The sequence below is a fragment of the Erinaceus europaeus genome, chromosome 17, assembly GCF_950295315.1.
Source record: "Erinaceus europaeus chromosome 17, mEriEur2.1, whole genome shotgun sequence".
NCBI lineage: Eukaryota > Metazoa > Chordata > Mammalia > Eulipotyphla > Erinaceidae > Erinaceus > Erinaceus europaeus.
Window position 1 is genome coordinate 15914543 of NC_080178.1, and position 22304 is coordinate 15936846.

The window sequence follows — 22304 nt, forward strand, 5'->3', positions numbered from 1 at the left end:
TAGATTTTTAATTTGAAGATTACCTACCCGTACCCCATTTTAGGACAATACAATTTGTCAAGGTTTTGAGGGAAACTGAATTTTGCAGTAGTGCCCAGCTTGGTACAGTTTAAATGTTTGGAATTGGTTGTGCATTGTGCTGTCTGGAGCTGCTGCCTGACCCCGTGTGCTTATGTGATACAGAGGCTGTAAAAAAACTTATTAGAACATTATTTCTATAAGGGGAGGAGAACCTTATGTTATTGCAACAAACTTGTGCCCTAACCAATTTAACTTGGAAGATGGAAGCTTGCACACTCCAGTCTGATGTTACTTTCTGTTGGCTGGAAGTCGGCATGTAATATATTTATAACAAAGCTTCACTCAGGTAGGTGTACTAATGAATTCTTCAGATAGCCAGGTTTTGAAAAAGAAAAGAAGTCATAAAATGCATTTAGAAAGGAAATAATAAAGTGATAAATATTTGTGCAATGCAATATGATTTACTAAAGACCAATCATAATATTTATCCTGTATGCATACTTTAACTTCCACTTACGATTCTTTTTTTGTTTGTTTTCCATTAACGACTCCATGCAGTTGTATAATTTCTGCATTCTGCAGAAAACGGCAACTCACAACAGTGCAACGTTGACCTAGGGCCCTGTGATCACATTGTTTTGTATGCTTCAAGGACAAGCCCTGCTACTTCTCATTAAGAGGTGGGACTGTCATAACAATTCAGTGAATTACTGTGCACACCCCCCCCCCATTTTTGGACAAGGAAATAGACCCAGAGAGATAAAGTGATTAGCTAGATGTTTGCAGAGCCCAGACTCAAGCTCAGGTTCTCAGACTCCAAATCGGGTAATGCCTTCCACTAGATAATAGCACTGCTCAGGCCCACAATGCAATTTATTTATGTTGATCATAGATAAACGAAAGGTGGAAATAACAAGATGATAAAATTCTTTCAACAGCCCCAGTCTTGGAGGATCTCCCTGGGATACTTTCAGCGGCTCAGCAGCAGCTTTAAGGCAGACATTTCTACAACTCTAATTGCAACCATTTTAGTTCATAACAACGGGTCCAGCCAAGGCCCCTTGATCCACATCAGTTACTTTGGAAAAAGAATTAAGATCTACTTCTGTGAAGGGCAGAGAGACAAACACGCAAATACATACCTACCTAAATTGCTCCCTGGTGTTTGGTCTAGTTCAGTATTTCTCCCTGATCTACCCACAAGCAATTTTACCCTCCTCCCCCCAGCGCCACCCCTCCTCCAGCACACAGAAGGCATTTTTAGCAAAGGCTGGGGAAAACTGCTGGTTATCATAACTAATGTGTGTGTGTGGGTGCTACTGGCACCTATCAGGGAGGGGTCAGGGATGCTGCTAAATATGTGAAAATGTTTACCCTACCCCCACCAAAAAGTTCTTTGGGTTGAAATGTCAATAGTTTCAAGGTTGAGAAGCTCTGATTTAGTGAATGCTACTACACACACACACACACACACACACACACACACACACACACACACACACACACACACCTTCTGAAGTTGTTTACGATTACACTGACCTTGGAGATTATGGCAAAATAATGAAATTGAAGGTATTCTCCAGAGGCGACTGCCTCCTCACCAATATTTATTTATTTACAAGTTATACGAGACTAATTTCCAATTAGGACTTCAGCTTACTCAAAGTGCACATGCAAGACAGACTGAAAGATTTTTAAAGCCTGGGAACCATTGAGACAGCAGAAAGAAAGAATGTATATACAACTTCTGCCAGTCCCTGGGGACTTTATGCCATGACTCTTTAAAAATCACATTGCTATGTCTCCTCTACTTTTTTAAGTACTTTGTTGGTACAGGGAGGTGTTTTTTTTTTTTTTTTTCACTTACTCCAGACCAATCAGAGTTAGAAAAGAAGACTGGAGGAACTCCAATAGTTCCCTGCCTGCCTTAAGGAAGAAATAAGACCCTGAGGTCTTTAAGCTACTTTTCTGCTCAATGACTTTGGTGGCAGTGCTGTCAGATTCCACACCTTCAGAAATAATAAAATATAAGTAGAGAAATTCCTGAAAATCCATGAGGATGGGCTGGTGGCTCACCCAGCAGAGCACACAGTTTACCATGTGAAGAGAGAGGGCTTGGGTTAAAGCCCCCGGTCCCCACCTATGGGGGGAAACTTTGTGAATGGTGGAGCAGTGCTCAGGTCTCTTCTCTCTCTCTCTCCCTCTCTCTTTCTCTCTCCCTCCCTTTCTCCCTCCCTTTCCTCCTGTCTTTCTGTCTGTCATCCTTAGAGGGCTTGGGGAGATAGTAAAGTGGTTTATGCAATGGACTTTCATGCTTGAGGCCCCTGAGTTCTCAAGTTTAATCCCTGGCATCACCAGATCTGAGTGGTGCTCTGGAAGAAAAAAAGTAGAAGAAATTTATTCTCTATTACAATATACAATGCTTCCATTTACTAGTATATATTTACATATATATATATGTATATATTCTTATATTTTCCCCTATATATGGTGTCTTTGCATGGCCCTTAGAGGAACCTAATGTGTTCTAAATTGAGATATAATTGACATGTAATATTAGTTTCAGATGTACATCTTTGTGATTCAATATTTTAGCATTTTGAATGACATTGTACTCAGAATTGCAATATTCATTCAATAGTTTTCAACTTTACAGATATTTCCTTTTTATTATTAGTGATTTAATAATGATTGACAAAGTTGTAGAATGAGGGGTACAATTCCACACTGTTGGCACCACCAAATTCCATATCCCATCCCCTCCACTGGAAGCTTCCCTACTCTTTATCCCTCTGGGACTGTGGACCAAATATCTTTATGGGGTGCAGAAGGTGGAAGGTCTGGCTTTTGGAATTGCTTCTCCACTGGACATGGGCACTGACAGTTTGGTCCATACTCCCAGCCTGTTTCTATCTTTCCCTACTAGGGTAGGAATCTGGGGAGGGGAGGTTCAGGACACATTGGTAAGGTCCTCTGTCCAGGGAAGTCAAGTTGGTGTTAAGAGTACCATCTGCTACTTGGTGGCTGAAGAACATTAAAATATAAAGCAGCGGGGCTGGGTGGTAGCACAGAGGATTAAGCACACATGGCACAAAGCACAAGGACCAGTGCAAGGATACCGGTTCGAGCCCCCGGCTCCCCACCTAACAGGGGGGTCACTTCACAAGTGGTGAAACAGGTCTGCAGGTGTCTATCTTTCTCTCCTCCTCTCTGTCTTCCCCTTCTCTCTCGATTTCTCTCTGCCCTATCCAACAATAATGACAGCAATAACAACAATAACAGTAACGATAAACAGCAAGGGCAGCAAAAGGGAAAAAATAGCCTCCAGGAGCAGCGGATTTGGATTCGTAGTGTAGGCAATGAGCCCAAGTGATAACCCTGGAGGGAAAAAAAAAAGAAAGAAAGAAAGAAAGAAAGAAAGAAAGAAAGGAAAAAAAGGCAGAAAAAATTGTTTAGTAAGCAGGAACCTAAAGATAAGAATATAGTAGATGAGATTTGGGTTCTCTATATTGGAAGAAATTAGGAAGTCTGTTTTAGGTATATTCCAAGGGGCCTATGACTTTACTAATTTTGTTAGCATGCAGGTAGGCTGAAAAGTATTGTTTGGGAAGATGGTGTCAGAGTTGGAAATAGGACTATAAAGCTGGATCAGAGAAAAGAGTAGCTCCCACAGATATTTCTTTTTAAGAGATTTATTTTTAAGTTAAAATAATAAGCACAATCATAAGATTTTGGCATGTATTTCTTAACAAAACTGTGGGTTGGGAGTCGGGCTGTAGCGCAGCGGGTTAAGCGCAGGTGGCGCAAAGCACAAGGACCAGCATAAGGATCCCGGTTCGAGCCCCGGCTCCCCACCTGCAGGGGAGTCACTTCACAAGTGGTGAAGCAGGTCTGCAGGTGTCTATCTTTCTCTCCTCCTCTCTGTCTTCCCCTCCTCTCTCCATTTCTCTCTGTCCTACCCAACAACGACAACAACAATAATAACTACAACAATAAAACAACAAGGGCAACAAAAGGGAATAAATAAAATAAACATTTAAAAAAAAAAGAAAAGAAAAAACAAAACTGTGAGTTAATTCAGTAAATATTAGTTTCCTTCAGGCAAATTTTTTTTTATTATTTAAATCATGAGATGAAAGACAGAGGGAGAGAGAGAGAGAGAGAAGCCAGAGCACCATGCTGACACCTGTGATGTCAGGGATTCAACCTGGAACCCTGCACTCTATCAGTTGAGCTAGTTCCAAGGCTGCTAACTGAACTCTCTCTCTTTTTACCAGAACATTGCTCAGCTCTGCCTTTTGGTGTTGCTGGGGATTGAACTTAAAACCTCTGAGCTTCAGGCATAAAAATATTTTTGCATAACTGCCATACTATCTTCCTGGGCCAATTTTGTCTAAAGAGCAAATTATCTGGATCCCTGCCTCCTATCTTATGCCAAAAGATTATGAATGCAAACAAGGTAAATCTAAAAAATAGAAACCATAGATTTTTTTTTTTTTTCCTAATCTTGTCCTTTGGTTGACTCTTTAAAGCATGACAGACAGAAATATATAGGCAAACAGCTGTGGTCACTTTTATAAAAAGTAGAAATTTAACAAAGTTCAGAATTCAGGGTCCAGGTGGTAGTGCACCTGGTTGAGTGCACATGTTAAAATGCACAAGGACCCGGGTTCAAACCCCTGGTCCCCACCTGCAGGGGAAAAGCTTCACAAGTGGTGAAGCAGGGCTGCGGGTGTCTCTGTGTCTCTCTATCTCTCCCTTCCTCTCAATTTCAGGCTGTCTCTATTGAACAAATAAAGATAACAAAATTTATGTTTTACCTTTGTTCAATATTGTTTTTGTGACTAGTAAAAAAATTTTGAGGGAGGCACCAGGGGTGGTGCACCCAGTTGACCTAATTCATTACCATGCACAAGGACACAAGTTCAAGACCCTGGTCTCTACCTGGTGGGTGAATGCTTCACAAGCAGTGAACCAGTGCTTCAGGTCTCTCTCTTTTCTCCCATCTTCCTTCCCTCTCAATTTCTCTCTGTCCTATCAAATTAAAAATATATATTAAAAAATTTAGGAGGTGTGGGAGGATAACTAGGTGGTAGATGAGTCAACTCTAAGTTACTGTGCTGTGACTATTGGCTCACGTCTAAATGTTGAATGATTATCTCAAAGAAACAGCTGATAGTAAACTTTCAATTTTCAGCCTATTCCTGGGGCTTTCACCTAGTGTAGAAAACAAAAAAACACTTATGCCCTTTAGCTTCTAAAATAATCCACAGTGAATTATCTTTGTTTTTAGATATAACACCAGGGCCAGTAAAATGGCTTATTAGATAGTATGCCACTTTGCCATGTATTCAGCCCATATTTGAGCCTGGCTCCCAGCACATTAAAGGAAGCTTTGGGGAGCAGGTGAAGACAGCATAACGGTTATGCAAAGAGACTCATGTCTGAGGCTCCAGAGTTTTAGGTTCAATCCCCCATATAAGATAAGCCAGAGCTGAGCAATGCTCTTGAGAAAGACCCACAAAAATATGCCATAGTACCTCACAACCTCAAAATGTCCCGGATCTTCTTGGATCCCCTACTTTATGTCTTTACTGACAAGATATCGGTGCTCCAGAAGCTCACTTTCTTCAGAGTTAACTCAGAAAATAAATGTGAGGGTACGGGGTCTACACACCAACCCAGTGCTAGGTACTGTGCTAAGGGTTTAACATGAATTCTTTCATTCAGTCTTCTCAACTGTCTAGGTAGATAATAACAGCTAGATAGGAAACTGAGGATCTGAGAGGCTTAGAAACTTGACCAAAGTCCCTTTCATGAAAAGGAGTGACACTGTGGTGTCAGCACTCAGGTCTGATGGGTCCTACTCCCCTTTGCCATCTTAAGAGTGCAAAAAAAGCAGGTAAACAGAAACATGGCCGATATTATCAGTGTCTCCCAAGCCAGACAATTCTTTGCATAAAAGTTCAATAGTCACAGGACTTTTAGATAATGATTTGACTTGGAAAAAAAAAAAAAGAAGTGTTCTATCTAAAAGAGGATTTGGCCTAACACTGATGTTTAGTTGTTCTAACAGTATAACCAACACCTTAATAACAAAGCACCCTCTGGACGGGAAGTTCAGCAGTGCCTTTATGCTAGCCTTTCAAAGCCGGGGTCTGCACAGGACAGCCTGAGGCCAAGCCTGCCCACCTCCTTGGCTTTGTGAGGCCTATGAGCTAAGAATGTTCTTACATTTTTCTAATGGTTGGATAAAAAAAAAAAAAACCAAAGAAGAATATTTTGTGACACATGAAAACTACATGGAACTCAAATGTCAAGGCCCATAAAGAAAAGCATTGGACGCACACAGCCAGCCTCGTTTGTTTACATATTGTCTATGGCCGCTTTTGTGCTACAACTGTACTGAGCTGAGAAGCACTGAGTGACAGGGAATGCAGGGTCTTCAAAGTCTCAGATGTTTACTCTCTGGGCTTTTCCGGGGGAAAATCAGCCGACCCCTGTCCTACTGCATTTGTGCATTCACAGGCACAACCTGAGGTTTGGAAATTTTTCTGCAAAGTTGTGGGGAAAAAAAAATTTTTTTTAACTTTTAACTCCCAGAAAGAACACTAAGGCAATCTTGCTCTGACAAGTAATAATTTTTCTCTCCCCCAGACTGGGTTGGTTTGAAGGGGTTGTAGTGGTCCAGTTAAAAAGGTTGCCTCCTCCAGTCATCTTTTGAAATACATTGGAGTTACATCTAGTTGGTAAAGCTGGGTCTTGCTCCCCAACTTGCCTTCCGTTAGTCATCTTGACTGTGTTATGGGTTTAGTTTCACAGCATTATGAGTTCACCCAGGCTTCTTGAATCATTTATAGGGATTTTCATTTTTGCTCTCAAACTCTTATACACACACGTCCTCTGTTGTGAATTTTTTTTTTAATTTTTTTTTTTAAATTTTATTTATTTATTCCCTTTTGTTGCCCTTGTTGTTTTTATTGTTGTAGTTATTATTGTTGTTGTCGTTGTTGGATAGGACAGAGAGAAATGGAGAGAGGGAGGGGAAGACAGAGAGGAGGAGAGAAAGACAGACACCTGCAGACCTGCTTCACTGCCTGTGAAGCGACTCCCCTGCAGGTGGGGAGCCGGGGTTCGAACCGGGATCCTTATGCCGGTCCTTGTGCTTTGCGCCACCTGCGCTTAACCCGCTGCACTACAGCCCGACTCCCTGTGAATTTTTTTTTAACATAAAGCTCAGAGGACTAGATGGCTTACACATGTGTTTTTTTAAAAAAAACACCCTGTTTTAATTTTTCTAGCTTTAAGAAATCAGGATTTCTCTAAATTGTCTTTTCTTGAGAGATAAATCTTAGTTTTGCAGACCACATAAGTAAAAACAAAAACAAACAAACAAAAAAAACCCCAAACCTTCATAACTAAAGATCTCCAAGCACCTCTGGTGGAAATACATAAGGTAAAAGAATGTCTCTCTCCCTTTTTTTTTTAACGCTGTTTATTTCTTGGAATACAATTTAGTGGGAAAGATGTGACTAGCAACCGGTCGAGTCCAAGGAAGGCTATTTCTGGTTGTGCCAATGACTCACTTTGACTTTGGGCAAATCATCTCACCACTGTTGCTCTTTATCTGCAAAAACTGGACTTCATGCCTATGGGAGTTGCATGGCTAATCAATGCCTGAAAAATGCGTAGTGGCAGATGCTACAAAAGTGCTGAGCCTTAAAAACAAAACCACCCCCAACCCCCATTTGTATTCAGTTGAGGTTGGGGTTTATTGTTATTTAACATTCGAAGGCCAACACTATGTTAAGTCCATCGTGCTGCACAGAGCAGATAATATCACCGTCCAGTAGGGATTAAAAAAAAAAATCCAAGGCTTTTTTTCTTTTTTCTACTTTTTAAAAAATTGCGGTTGGGATTATTTTAAAATACCGTAATACACCATATGAAAACACGAATCTTTAAGTTAAAAACTATGGCTCTAATAAAAACCTAAATAGCCCCCCCCCCAAAAAAAAGAGGCCCTCTTCCTTCCCCCCACCAAGAAATCTCTCAAAACAAGAATTCTTCTGATGTTTCCCCCTCCCCTCCCTGCAGTTCTCCATGTTAAGAGTCCTTGGAGGTGGAACAGGCATAAAATACTTTCACTAATAAAATATGACAAACCGCCGGATTATACGTGGCCGATTCCCCGTGATTGCTACACAAAGCAGAAAAGTAAATGCCATCATCATCCCCCTTAGAACAAAAGAATTTAGGAATTAAAAAAAAAAAAAAACCATGGGAGGGGAGAGGGGAAAGAGAAAGCAGCAATAAATAAAGGTGAGCGAGGAACCCGGGCCCCCTCCCGCCGCCCCTCCCCAAGCCTGAGTGGGACGGAGTGTGGCTAATAAAGTGGTTCAAGGGTAGTTATTTGCAAAGGGGGCGGGGTGGCGGGGGAGGTGAGCGGCGGCCGGGGATTGCATGTTGCATTCGACTTGAGGTTGCATCTTTCTCCTGTTGCCTGGACCACGCTCCCCCATTGCAGTGCTTCCAATTGCTTCTCTTCGCTCGTGCCCTCACGGCTCCCCCCCCTTCTCTCTCTCCTCTCTCTCTCTCTCTCCCTCGCGCTTGAAAACTGCTGTTGCACCGGAGGGACTTGGGGCCGCTCCGGAGCCCCTTTGCAGCTCTCGCCGGCGGGAGGGGGAGTTGGGCTCCGGCCGCGGAGTTGAGGAGGGAGGGGTGGGGGCCCGCAGCGGGCTTCGGCCTCGCCTCGGCCGCAGCTGCATGTGAGGCGAGCTGCAGCGCTGCTGCACGGGGCCCAGGACTGCGGCGGGCCCGGAGTTTGGCCGCCGCCGCCGCCGCCGCCGCCGCCGCCGCCGCTCCGTGCTCAGCCCCAGCCCCGCCGCCGCTGCACTGGAGTTTGGCTGCCGCTGCCCTACTTCACTCTAGTTTAGTTTCACTCACTTTACATCCGGGTTTTTTCCCTAGGCAATGGGGGCCGCAGCACACCCCGTTCCTTAGGCAAAGTGAAATAAATTCGCCGCACCGACACGTCAAGTAGTCCGCCCGCCCGAGCGCCGCCGCGGGCCCCCGCCGCCGCCCCCTCGCTCCCCGCCCACCCCGGGAAGGCCCAGCGCATCCCGGGGGCCGCGGGCTGAGGCGCGGGGGGCCCGGGCCGGCCGCCGTACCACTCCGCCCGGGCGCTCCCCCCTCCCTCCCGGCCGGGCCCCTCTAGCCCGGCGCCTCTTCTTCCCCGCCCGCCTCCCTCGTCCCCGCTCGCCTCCCTCGTCCCCGCTTTCCCAGCCTCAGTCCCTCTCGCCCGGCTCTCGGGAGCGGCGGGGGCGCGCACGGCGGCGGCGGGGCCGGCGGGGCCGCGCGGCGGGCTCCCGCGCGGGCGAGTGTGTCTGGGCCTGGGCGGAGGGATCCCCGGGCTGAGGCGGCGGAGGTGCTGCGGCCCGGGGCCGGGTGGTGAATGGGCTGGTGGTGCTCGCTGCTGCTGCTGAGAGGAGGAGGAGGAGGTGGTGGAGGAGGAGGAGGAGGATGAAGAGTTGGGCTTGTTTGTCTCCCACAGTTTCTCTCTTGCTGCTCTGATTTCTCCTCCCCAGCCCGGCCCGGGGCCTGTGTGTGTCTCTCCTGGAGGAGGAGGAGGCTCCAGTTCCTCCCCCCCCACCCCCCTCCTCCCCACCCCCCCCTTGCCTGGGGAAGAGGAGGAAAGAAACAGCCCGGAGAGAGAGAGTGTGAGTGAGTGAGTGAGTGAGTGAGAGAGAGAGAGAGAGAGGGAGCGGAGAGGAGGAGGAGGGAGAAGGGAACAACCTACCATCTTAACACACTAATATCTAAAAAGTGCGAGAGGCCCAGAGCAGCAGCAGAGGCAGCAGCGGCAGCTCCAGCTTCTTCCCTCCCTCCCTCTCTCCCCATGAAGAAGAGTTCCCTCCTCCTCCTCCTCCTGCTTCTCCTGCTCAGAGTTCCTGCCTCCAGCTGCCAGGGGGGACAGCCAGCCAGCAGCAGGAGGGTGCAGTATCCCAGCTTTTCCATTCTCTCTTCTCTCTCTCCTACTCTCTCTCTCTCTTTTTCTGGAGTAGCTCTATTTCCCCCTCCCTCCCTCTCCCCTCTCTCCCCCTCTCCCTCTTCTCTCTCTGTCTTGTCTCTGGTGTTTGTCTCTGGGAGGATCCGGGGCTGCCTGCTTGGAGTTTGTTGGGGGGGGGCTGAGGGAGGGGGAGGGGAGGGGTGTGGGAGGGAGGAGGGAAGAAGAAGAAGGGGGGGTTGCTGTTGTCAGGACCCCCTCCGTCAACTTGAGATTTGAGCCATAACTTCCCCTTCGGGGCGCCCCCCCTCCTCTCTCCCTCCCTCCGCGTGCCCTTCCGAGTCCTCCTCCCCCACCCCCCCACCCCGAAAAAAAAAAAAGACAATGGGCACAGCTCGGCTCCCCCGCTCCTCCCCTCCGCCCTGCACCCTTCCCCAGGATGAATTGGAAGTAAGTTTATGAGCCGCCTCGGGAGCCCCGGCCGCGGAGTGCAGGGCCGGGCGGCTGACAGGGGCCGGCGGCGCGCCGGGGGCGGCGGGGAGGGGGCGGCACATTGTCCCGGCGGGGGGCGCGGGGCCTCAGCAGCCCCCCCCCCGCACCCCGAGACTCCGACCCGGCCTGGGGGAGCCTCTCCCCTGCCCCCCCTCCCCACCGCCGGGATGCTGTGTGTGTGAGGGGGGGAAGTTTTGATGATGAGGATTGATTTCATTCTGATTTTATATTTCGGGGTGTGTGTGTTATGGGAAGGGGGGGGAAACCATCTTGGGTGACCGAAGGGATCTGGTTCAAGGAAAGGGGGGAAAAAAAAAAACAAACACGACAGGAGTGAGGGAACAGGGGAGGGGGAGGTGGAATTAAAAAGAAGAAGAAGAATAAAAAGACATCAAATCCGAGAAGCAGCTGCGGCTGCTGACGCCGCCGGGGGAGCCGAGTGTGAGCGAGTGTGGACAGTGTTGGTGCATTTGTCTGGGGCGGCCCGGGCAGCGCTGGGGAAATTCCGCTTATTCTTCTTCTTCGGCAACTTGTTATTCCGGAGAGTCTGCCTGCACCCCTCACCCCGGGCCCGGCCCCGCCGCCGCTCGCCGCCCGCCCGCCCGCCCGCGGGGCGCCCCCGGGACCCCGAGCCCGGCCCGGCCGAGCCGCCGAGAGGGGCCGCGGCGCCCCTCCCCCTCCCCCGCCCGCGCCCCCGCCGGGGGGAGGGGCGCGCCGAGTGGGACTCTTTCCGCTTGGTCCAGCCCCGCCGTGCACGCAGTTCCCAACACTTCTCGTCATCCTCTCCGCTCTTTATTCTGCTGAGCGCCGCCGCTAGCCTGGCTCTTTTTTTTTTTTTTTTCTCTCCCCTTTCCCTTCCTCCTCCTCTTCTCCTTCCTTCCTTCCTTCCCCCCCTTGGCCACGTTCGCGATGGTGGGTAGCAGCAGCGGCGGCGGTGGCAGCAGCAAGGTGGCCCTGGGAGGGGAAAAGGGTGAACCTCGAGATCGGGCACCGGCAAGGGTGGGCGGGTGGCGGTGTGTTTGGAAAAGGGGGGGGGGGATTGGTGGTGCAAGAAGAATGTCTCCTTTCAACTTTGTCCGGGGCTGGCACCCCCCCCCCCCCAAGCAGGCCACACGCGGGTGGTGGGGTGCAGATGTGCCGGGATCATCTCTCAAGTAGTTGAGTTGTGGCGAGAGGGGGTGGGGGTGAGGGTGGGGGGGCTCGAGGAGCCGGGTTTTGTTTTCCTGGGTGCAATCTGGTGTCATCATATTCCGGTCAGATGTTGAAATATTCTTTGTTTAGGTCTTGAAGTGGAGGGATCGCACTCTGCACGTCCACATTTGTGGTGTGTGTGTGTGTGTGTGTGTGTGTGTGTGTGTGTGTTTGTTTTCTGTTTCTTTCTTTTATTTTTGAGCATGGGTGTCTCTCTGCAAGTGTGCCTTTCTAGAATTTCTGATGGGAGTAGTTAAGGTCCGGGCATGTGTGGGCCTCGGCGCTGGCCTTGACAGTGAACTTTGTGGCTGTGTGGTGGATTTCAAAGATATGAACAGCACCCCCCCCCTCCCCGCAGCTGGTGTGTTGTGTGTTGTGTGTGTGTGTGTGGGGGGGGATGAGTTGTGTATTGTTAATAGTAGGAATCAGAATGTTGATGATTTGAGCCGGGGACGCTCTAGAGGGAAGAGTATTTATATATTAATAATTGATAGTTGAATATTAGAATCAGATTAATTTGGACTGCTGAAAGTTTTTTTTTTTCCCCTTTTCTTTTTTAAAGCAGTTGTGTACTCTAGGGAGAAAGTCTTCGTAGGCATACTTTGTTGGGCTCTTTAGGGCAGGGAACTGCACTGTACTATAGAGTATTCTTAGGAACATTTGTAGCCTCACTGAGGGCCTGCTAAGGAAACTGCAGCTAGGGATTTTTTAATGCTTATGTTGTTTGTTTACTTTTGATGCTCTCTCTTAAGCAGTAGGAATAGATAGGTCAGCTTTTTTGGGGGGGACTTAAAAAGCGACCCCACTCCCCCTTTTAAAAAGTTTCACAATTTTACTTGACTTCACAGCATCTTAGGAAACCGTTCACTACATATTTACTGGAAGTACTTTCAGTCGTTTTGATTTTGGTAAGTTCCTTACCATTCCTTTTTCTGTCTCTTGTAGATGTTAGGGCTTAGAGCTAACTTACTAGAGGCTATATAAAATGTCTGAAGAATGCATTAAACAAAAAAAAAAATCTCAGGACTTGTTTTTTGGATAGCATCGAGGAGATTTTAATCAGCAGATAAACTGTTTATGTTTTTTTTTCTGTACATGAAACTTTTGTACATGCACAACTATCCTCTAAGCGAAGAGCATATAGTAACAGTGCGTGCGAAAAATCCCAAGCGAACTTCAATCTAACGTGTCAAAAATACTCCAAGTGCTTTTTCCTTGTCGTACTTTTGTTTTTGTTAGCATTATGAAATATTTGTACTATGACACTGCTCGACTGGCCATAAGAAAATCTTGAGTGCCACTGAAGACTTTCCTGTAGTTTTGGATAATCTTGCAAGCTTTAAGCATGTCGTACTTTATTCGGGCAAGGCTTTACGGAATTGGGGTTAGTAATAGATGAAAAAGACCAATGCCAGGCTTCATTTTTTAAGATGGACGGCGCCCTATTTTCTTTTAGCTTTGAAGGGTTCATCCTTTTTCCTGTTCAGTCATCTGGAAGGAGCTGACTCACAGATACTTTTCTTCTGCTTACACGAAGAGCTCTAATTGCTATCCAGCAGGAGGTGCTACAGCAAGATAAAAGCAAATCTGAATCTTGAGGGTGTACCTACTCCTTACAGCTCTTTCTTTGCTTCTGCTAAGCAACAGGATTAACACCACCACATTCCAGAAAGACCTTGAGTAAGTCCATTTAAAAATGTCATTCATTAATTGCATCTGCTGTTTGAAGTCTTTGATTATAAGACCAGATGAGCTGACTTGTTAGTTTGTATCTTACAGCACCTACTCAGTGCTTAGGAACTAGGGCTGTTGGAATTGTTTATTAAGGAGAGTTGGTTTTGTGTTGGTGAGTGAAGTGTCGAATAACTATTTAAAAATTATATGTGATAGCTGTAACAAAAGTGATTGACAGAATGTGCAGCTCCACACTGTGTGACTGTCCCTGGCTTGTGAATACAAGTAGCATGGTAAAGCATTTTAATTTTTGAAAGGGCAAAAGCTTGGACTTTGTGGATTTTCTTTCTCCATTCTTTAGACAGTGGTCCTTCCTAATGAGTAAATTTTTAGGTACCCACACAGTTTTATAAGTATATGTAGTTGGTAGTATTTGAGGTGTGATTCGTGAGCGCTCTATAAGTAAAGTTTTGACTGTGGATATATATGTCATTGCCGATCCATCCATCAGGAACTCTTAACAGTAACTACATGGAGATGAAAATAGTTTCACAGCATTTACAGAACACAGTCCTTTGAGTCTGATAATGCTAGTTGCATTGATTTATCACTGGAAATAATGATTCCACTGTGGTGGCTTGGAAAGTTGTATATCAGAGTTTTAAAAACTTGGGGATGTGTAGAGAATTTGATCTGCTTTGGATTTTATCTGTTTGCTAGGCAAAATGCTGTTTTTTTCCCCTCAGACCAAATGAGATAATACATGTTCTTTGTAAATTGTCAGAAACCAAGCAGATGTGAAGCTGTGAAGCTGTTGAGAAAGGTAGATAAATTAATACATGGACAGAAGCTTCTGTCTGAAAATGTTAACTTTTCCATTGAATTGAGTTCATTGAAAGTGCACACCGAACACTCTATGAATTTTTTTTTTTCTTTGAGATATGGTTGTGGTTACCAAAAAGCCCTTTGTTACAGTTTTGAAGCTTTGTTAAAAAAAAAAAAATGCTGCCTAGGCAGTTTCTCATAATTTTTTTTAAAAAAAGATCATTTTTCCTTTCATAAATCCTATGAAATGTATACCCTCTATAAAGTATTTCTTCACTTTCATCAGTGTGGTAGTGGTTGAATTTAGTGGATCTTTAAGTCGGAGTCTCCTATAGACTCTTATTAACACACAAGAGTAACAGATGTCATGGTTAAAATTTTGATTGCTTTGACTGGCTGCTACTTTCTAAAAAAATTTACTGACTAAAGCTTTCAAACTCCTTTCAGCGTGAAAAAAGATTTCTATTTCTATGTATTTGTATAGGCATACATGTATAGGTACATCTTTTTTGTTTTTCTATTTTGAGAGACGCACAAGGAAATGACTACACAAATCTAGAGGAGTGTACTGAAATATTTTTGTGTGAAAATAACCTCTAAGTCTAAAACTCATAGCTTTTTAGTTGTTGCTTTCCTAATGGACTGCTCACAAATTTGAACTTGAAAACTAAATAGTAATCGGGAGAACCTATGTTTATGAGCATATCAGAAAGCATAGTATCTTAAATTTTAGAAGTGACTGCTCTTTATGAAGTAACCCCAATTAGAAATTAAATTTAGAAACTTGTTTCTGTGAAGAGCGAGAAAAACATTTAACTGTTTAGTTAAAATGAAGCTTCTCTTAGTACTGTTAACTTTCATCCCTCAGACAGTGAGTACTAAAGCTTTTTTCTTTGAGAAACACTGAAGTTAAAGTTGTATTAGTGTGCTTTTAAAGTTTGTATCCTTAATGTTTTTATTGCTGAAAGCTTTTGTATTTAATTACCATTCAAAGGGGAAAGGGGAGGGATTAAAGTTTTAGTTCTATAACCTCTGACAGAATTCCTTTATATCTGTATTCAAAGCTTATTCCTTAAAGCATGTTTGAATCTTTATATTAAGATTGATGTTAGGAAATATCAAGGATTTTGTTGATATCGCAGGAACTCTTGTACATAGACTTTTATATGGATCCTGAGTATTCTCTAGGAGAATAGCAGTACTGTTTGATCACTTTACTTTACCAGCCATATATTTTTGTCACTTTGAGATTTTTATTTTTAAGAGGTAATATGTATGCACTGCATTCAAGTTATTGTAGGTAATTCTTAAATAGCAAAGCATTTTTTTCAACTTCTATGTTGTGTGTATGTATATGCAGCTGGACTATGTTATAAGCTTTCATATAATTCTTATCTGCGTATCAAATTTCAGAAGTTACCTTATTATGATTATGTTGTAATAGACTGTTAAAAATCACTTTTGTTTTACTAGTTTATCTGTTCAGTCCTACACTGGTGGTGAACTCTGTTAGAGATATTATGAGTGGTCCTCTCATCCTTTTTCTAAAACAACTTTTCTCAAACTAAACACTTGTTTGGCCGTTAGAACACACCCCAACTTTTTCTCCCTCCAGCCCCTACCCCCCTTTTTAAGATAAAAGATAGTGACCAGGTTTTGGTTAAAGAAACTATTCTTTTCCTGTGTTTTGGAATCATCTGTGGAAATGCTTTTTTGTTTTCTTAAGCAGACAAAAAAGTGAACTGGTAATTGGAGATAGGAAGGGGATGGGACCTAACAGGTTGATGATCTAGGCTTTATTTTGACTCTATTTGTGGGCCTAGGGGAGGAAAATAACTTAAACACAGAAGCCAGAAAGATGGGGTTTGTTTTATTGTTTGGACTGCATTGAGAATACAAACTGTCAGTACTTGAGGAGAAGGAGCAGCAGAAAGGAATTGATTTTTTTTTTTCCTGCTGCAGATCCAAGTATTGTTAACCATATGCATCTCTCAAGCAGCACACTTTCAAATCAAGCAGTAGATTCTTTCATTCAGGCAGCAGTCAGAACACTAAGCTGGTGTTTTTTTTTTTTCTTAATTTTTAAACTAGTACCCAAAACTTATAAGTAATCACAATAATTTCCTGATAAAAGTGGGGGATAGTAACCATGGCAACTGCTATCTCTGGCCTTATGGACAGTATGTTGTATTGATGAAGCTTCAGATCGTGTAGTAGCCTGTCACTTTTATGGTGAAATGTAGTGGCATGTGTTGCAGGTGATTTTTAGCTGGATTGTGCTAAATTTGTGTGCCAGCTTATCTTTCCTTGTTAGGAATTTCTTGGACTGTATTCCACAGCATGTTTGTGAAGGTGCTGTTGCCTGAAAATAACCCACCACCTGTGTTAGGCCTCCTGATGCATATTACACTTAGCTCTTTCCCAGCCTTCTTTTCAGGCTTGCAGAAAATAGGGGTGTGTGCAGGAACAGTGCATATCCATATATCTTACAGCTCAAACTTGTCAATTTGGGCTTGGACATGTTATTGGTTGTTTTTAAAAAAATATTTTGTGTTTTAGACAGATCAGGATAAGAGAAATGGGTCTGTGGCTGAATTATTTTTTCTGAGTGTTCTTTTCAGAAATGTGTCTATGACATGAAGGGCAAAGAGTGGAGGCCTTACATACTAAGGGCTTGGAGAGAAGGGAGCATGAGTACCCACTGATTTTTAGGTGTGATGTTGTTATGTGTATATATTACTCTAAGAATGCATTTCCTACTTGAGAATATTAAAGTATGGGAAATATTTCTCTTTGGGAATTTTTCAGGAAAAGTATTTACAAAAAAATCACTTGAAATACCTAAGAATACCTGGTAAAACAAAACTTTTGGTTTTTGAGGGGATATGGGAAACTGATGTGACTAAACTTAAAAAGTACTTTGATGTTTTAAATTTTAAATTCTGTCAGATGTCTTTCTTCATAAAGGGTAAGCATTTCTTTTATATGCTTATTACCCTGTTGAAGATTGTCTAATCTGAAAATGTTATTCTGTACTTTAGTTGATATTTTTCCCTGGTATGTGCTAAAGAAACTGTGCCAGAGCAGAGCACAAATTAGGTATAAGTTTGACTAGGCCCTGATAGTAAGATGTAGTCCGGTTGTGCTACATAGCTCAGACTTACTGAAACTTGGCTGTGAGAGGGTGAAGTAGTTTACTTACTACAAGTCCCAGGATGCATTGCGGTGTTTTTTTTTTTAACTTCAGATTAGGGCACAGCATGCTGGGATCTGTAGTTGATTAAAACAGAGCAGGGAACCCTTCCCTCTTGTCTACTCCATTTTATACACAGCTTCCCGAGCCTCTTAACTTTCTGTTCAGTAAAGTTTGATTTTTAATATCATGATTATTATGTTGCTGATATTGTAAAGTGAGTTTTCAGAAGCAACCTAGTCTTTCAGTTTACCACAGATTATTGTTTTTATCAGCTGCTATTAGTTACCTGTAAAGTAATAGACACTTATGTGTATACATGTGTGTCTACATGTGTATATATGTAGTCAAAACTTAGCAGTTGTAATTTTCTTTGTCTTAGGTGATGTAGGTCTGTATAATTACAGCATTATAGACTGTTAGAATGGGGACTAGAAGCTAAGTGTTGCAGGATCTGCTCTATGTATGGAACAGTTATTCTGTAGTTAAAATTCAATAGGATTAGGGTTGGGGTAGATAGCATAATGGTTATGCAAAGAGACTCTCATGCCTGAGGCTTCAAAGTCACAGGTTCAATAGCCCACACCACCATAAGCCAGAGCTGAGCAATGCTCTGGCAATAATAATAATTATTATTATTATAATTATTGTAATTATTATAAATTCAATAGAATTTTTCTTTTTTAAACCAGTATTTTAAGTTCAGAGTTCAATGATTCTTTGTAATAACTGTCAGTATCTTCAATCTGAGTTCTCCTTTAAGTGAAAAATACTCCTGAAAATAGTTTTAATGTAAATTTTGTCTTCAAAGGTGTAATCTTAAAGGCAGAGAAAGTAAATTTCCTTAATAATTTGTTGATACTTTGATCTGTAAAATTTAAATTTCTGTTCTTTGAGGATTCTAATACTTTCATTATTAATCTGTGTTAGAGTGTTGTAGGGATTAAATGTTAAAATCTGTGAGTATCCTTAATACAGTGCTTGGCATAAAGTAAAAGCTCAATAAATGTTTAGAATTAAGAGAATTAGAATTAAGAGTAGAGGGTATCATTATTTTTTTTAAAAATAGCGCGCTTCACATTCTTCCTCTGATTGACATTATTTGATCATAGGCCTCGGCTCTTCTAACCAGATCTCCAGTGATTTGGCTTGCGGTTATTATGTGGCAGTTCCTTAGAAGTTTTTGTTGTACATAAAATATCTTTTATACTTCAGTTTCTTCTCAAGTGATTTGTTGGAAGTTCAACAAGCAGCCAGTTGCAGAATTTTGACCAGCATTGGGTTTAGCCTGAACAGTACTCTTTGCCGCTATTGGACAGTGGGCAACCTTTGGCTTGACCCTGGGAAGTTCAAAAGATAATGCCAGTTTCTTTGTTTATGATGTTTTTAAAAATTATTTTTATAGGGAGTCGGGCGGTAGCACAGTGGGCTAAGCGCAGGTGGCATAAAGTTCAAGGACTGGAGCAAGGATCCCGGTTCCAGCCCCCGGCTCTCCACCTGCAGGGGAATCGCTTCATAGGCGGTAAAGCAGGTCTCCAGGTGTCTGTCTTTCTCTCCTGCTCTCTGTCTTCCCCTTCCTTCTCCCCATTTCTCTCTGTCCTATCCAATAACAACGACATCAATAATAACTACAAACAATAAAACAACAAGGGCAACAAAAGGGAATAAATAAATATTAAAAAATTATTTTTACTTATGTATTGGATAGAGACAGCTAGAAATTGAGAGGGAAGGGGAGTGATAGAGAGGGAGGGAGACAGACACCTGCAACACAACTTCACCACTTGCAAAGCTTTCCCCCTGCAGGTAGGGACTCGGGGCTTGAACCTGGGTCCTCGCACATTGTATGTTCCTGATGTTTGTATTGGAAGAATATTTAAACTAGTTGAATCTTGAAAACAAGTTGTTGCCCAAATGTTCCTTCAGTGTATGTAACCTCAGAAAATTTTTGTTGTGTCTAGAACCATGAACCAATTTATCACCATAGTTTATGGTATTGGAGGATTGATGCACTGGAGGTCAGTAAGCAGCAGCAGGGGGGAAATGTATTTGAGATATGTGGGTTGTCTTTAAAATGTTAGGTTCAAAAATGTTTTAAGTCTTTATATTATTTTTTTTTTCTTTTTAGGACACTTGTAGGATATTTTTATCAGCATGGCTGGTCCCTTTTAGCTTTTTGAAAAGGGAAAGGGACATCTGGGAATATTGTAAGCACAAGTTGCAGTATATTTTGCCATAGCTTGAGTGTTTGTAGAATCAGGAAAATTTCTTACCTGCTTGGCCAGTATCTGTTTCAGCTTTTCCCCTTGTGCAAATTTCCTGAAATATTATTGCTGAAGGCTATTATGTTTATTCAAGAAAACCCTGATTTTAGGAGTAATTATTTAAATGCTTGTTTACACAACAAATCAACCCACAGTAATAGTACTAATCCTTTTCCCCCTTCATAAATGGGAATTAAAATTTGTTAATGTTTGTGTATTAGGCATTAGGGTCTTCAGACATGACAAAAATTTATGAAATCTTTTTTGATGTGCTTTCACATTATGAGTAGTTTTATTTATTTGATGTTAACCATCTTTTCAAGAGCTCATGCTAAAATGAAATATATTCAGCAGTCACAAAGGAATTATGTGCACATTACTAAATACAAGTAGTAAAGAGGTCTCTGTTATTAGTTGGTCTGTACAGGGAATATCTGGTTGCATGAATCTGCTTTATCTGCATTTTATAGTTACATCATCCATGTGGTTCGTCAAACACTAAAGTTGGAAATGGGGAGCTTAAAACTGGGCAGCCATGTGCAGTTCCCTACAGAACTATCCAAATCACTTAAATAGTTGAGACAGTTTTCTGTCTTTATTTTTTATAGAGAGACAGAGAGTGAAAGAGACCATAGCACTGTTTCCTTCAATGCTGTGGGGGCCAGGCTCAAACCTGGGTAGTACAGATGGCAAAGCAGCGCATTCTCCAAGTAAGCTGGTTCACGGACTCATCTTGTCATTTTTCTTATTCCCCCTTTCCCTGACCCTTCCCTTCCCTTCCCTCCCCTCCCACTGTTATTATACATTTTATTGTTTACATTATTAATAACAAAATAATGCTAAGTATGTATAGTGCTAAGCCTTTTTATATAGCAGAGGATCTCTTTAACTTTAATCTCACAGCAGTGTTATGCTATCCTGTACCCACTTTGTAGATGAGGAAATGCTTTCTCCTGGCATCACATGTGTAACAAATGATACAATCTGAATTCAAGCCCAGGTTTGATTCCAGAGCACTTCCTTTTAGTTTCCATAGTGCTTTGTTGAACTACTTAACTCCTATAGAAATGTAGAAAATGAATTACTAAGAAGTACTTCGTTCACTTAAATGACTATGGAAACACTTTGACAATGTTTAATATTGTTTTGGGTTGGAGAAAGTTGAACATCTTGGAGAAAGTAAACTTTGTGAAATGGAAACAAAGCCATTTGGTCTTGTGCCTGTCCCGTTCACCATTGTTCACCTGTTGCCAGGCGCAGTGCACAGCTGGGATGGGGTCTAATATCTATTTATTTTTTTAAGTATTTATTGCCACCAGGGTCATCACTGGAGTACTGTATAGCTATTTTTTTTTCTTTCCTTATTTGATAGAACAGAGAGAAATTGAGAGAGGAGGAGGAGTCAGAGAGACACCTACAGTACTTGCTTCACCTCTTGTGAGGCTTCCCTCCTGCTAGTGGGGAGGGGAACTTGAACCCAGGTCATTGTGCATGGTATTATGTGCGCTTAACCAGGTATGCCACCACCCGGCCTCCTGCTACCTTCCTTCCTTCCATCTCTCTCTCTCTCTCTTTCTTTCTTTCTTTTTTTTTTTTTTTTTGCCTCCAGGGTTATTGCTGGGGCTTGGTGCCTGCACTACAAAGCCACTCACTATTCCTGGAGGCCATTTTTCTCCATTTGTTGCCCTTGTTATTGTCATTATTATTGTTGTTATTGCTGTTGTTGTTGGATAGGACAGAGAGAAATCGAGAGAGAAGGGGAGGGGGAGAGAAAGACACCTGCAGACCTGCTTCACCACCTGTGAAGTGACCCTCTCCTGCAGGTGGGGAGCCGGGGGCACGAACCAGGATCCTTACTCCCATCCTTGTGCTTGGCGCCATGTGTGCGCCAAGCACTGCGCTATCGCTCGACCCCCAGTACCTATTTCTTATAGGTTGGAAAGTAAACACTGTAGCTTGGTAGGTTATTTTATGCATTTTCTTAGTATGTGCACATAGTTCATGTTTGCTGTTGCAATTCTATAATGCTGAACATTCTAGAGCACTTGATGATTTGTCCTTTCTTTTAAGAAATATTAGAGGGACCAGGAGATAGCTCACTCAATAGAGCATATACTTAAAATATTTATTTATCTATTTATATGAGAGAACCAGAGCATCACTTTGGCACACGTGATGCTGGGGCTTAAACTTAGAACCCCATGCTTAAAAGTCCAACTCTTTACCCGCTGTGCTAACTCTTGGGCTGCAGCACACACATATTCGAGCACCCAGCACACACATATTCAAGCCCCTGGCACTACATGGGAACAATATGCATGATACCAAGGGATACTTCATGGATATTTTCTGTCACTCTCTCACTTTCTGCCTCTGCCTATCCAAAGTTAAAGGGGGAAAATTCACCGGAGGCAGTGGGATCATGCAGGCATGAATCTCCGGCAGGCATATATATATATATATTATATGCCTTATAACATATATATTATAACGGCAGTACTCTGAGTTTGAAAGTAGTTTTATTAAAAAAATTTATAATATATATATATATATATATATGCCTCCCGGGTTATCGCTTGGGCTCAGTGCCTGCCCTACGAATCCACTGCTTCTGGAGGCCATTTTTCCCCACATTTGT

At 43.1% G+C, this 22304-nt stretch overlaps 1 protein-coding gene across 22 annotated transcripts in view; it reads left to right on the forward strand.

Moving 5' to 3' along the window:
* The first annotated feature begins 9492 nt into the window (after positions 1-9492).
* Positions 9493-22304, forward strand: part of PHF21A (PHD finger protein 21A) — a 232021-nt gene continuing 219209 nt past the window's right edge. For 5 of the 22 annotated variants that reach the window (XM_060176519.1, XM_060176514.1, XM_060176529.1 and 2 more), the window contains exons 1-2: positions 11553-12618; positions 13167-13390. The gene's annotated coding sequence lies outside the window, so the exon portion shown is untranslated. Of the gene's footprint in view, positions 10016-10161; positions 10478-11248; positions 11468-11545; positions 12619-13166; positions 13391-22304 lie in introns of those variants that run through there. The other 17 variants (XM_060176522.1, XM_060176518.1, XM_060176526.1 and 14 more) reach the window with 13 other exon arrangements.